This window comes from Tupaia chinensis, unplaced genomic scaffold (assembly GCF_000334495.1).
Source record: "Tupaia chinensis unplaced genomic scaffold, TupChi_1.0 Scaffold144252_1, whole genome shotgun sequence".
NCBI classification, from domain to species: Eukaryota; Metazoa; Chordata; class Mammalia; order Scandentia; family Tupaiidae; genus Tupaia; species Tupaia belangeri.
The window spans coordinates 21,886-22,692 of NW_006204110.1; the positions used below are offsets into that span (position 1 = coordinate 21,886).

Consider the following 807-nt stretch of genomic DNA (forward strand, 5'->3'; position numbering starts at 1 on the left):
CCTGTGAATATTACTCACACCAGCTCCATGTACCAGTGCAGGAGAATCTCTGAATGGATGCCTAGACCTAAACCTTTATGTCTTGTGACTTGGCTAAAGAATTTACCCTGATTTATATGAATTTATTGTATTTTCTAACACTGTCCCCTCTGTTTAGGTATGAATGGAAGAACTACCAATATGTCCTGGCCTTTCTCTTTGCCATTGAGGAGATCAATAAGAGTCCCCATTTGCTCCCTAACCTTTCCCTGGGTTATGATCTCTACAATGTATTTCCAAGTAACAGAAGAACTTTACAAAATGCTGTGTTTTTGCTCTCTGGAGGGAATCAGACCCTGCCAAACTACAACTGCCAGACACAGAAACAACCTGTTGCTATCATTGCAGGAAACAAGCCCACATTTTCATCCCAAATTGGAACTCTTTTGGAACTCTATAAGCCCACAGGTAAGTGGTTTGCCAGGATGAGGAATGAGAGTTAAATAACTTTCAATGTCGTCTTCTCACATATGAGCAAAGAAAAAGTGAAAGCTGAAATTACATACACCTTGCAACCCTCAAAACTTCTCTTGGTTGTTTGTGCACAATTTTCTGAAATACAGAACAACAACAACAACAAGAAAAAGCAGATACTTTTCTGATTCATGGGATTATTAACAGTACAAAGAAGAGAGAGAAAGAAAAAGAGCAGAGGTGGGCCAGATTCAGCCATGTGGCTGAGTTCCATGTGGCTGACTGCATGGTTCCAATGTTGATCCTGGTGGATTAAATAACACATTGGGCTTGTGTGTTTGCATGCCCCAAATC

The 807-nt window shown here is 40.5% G+C and overlaps 1 pseudogene; it reads left to right on the forward strand.

The window, feature by feature from the left end:
• Positions 1-447, forward strand: part of LOC102480978 (sphingosine-1-phosphate phosphatase 1-like) — a 14,387-nt pseudogene extending 13,940 nt beyond the window's left edge.
• The last annotated feature ends 360 nt before the right edge of the window (positions 448-807 follow it).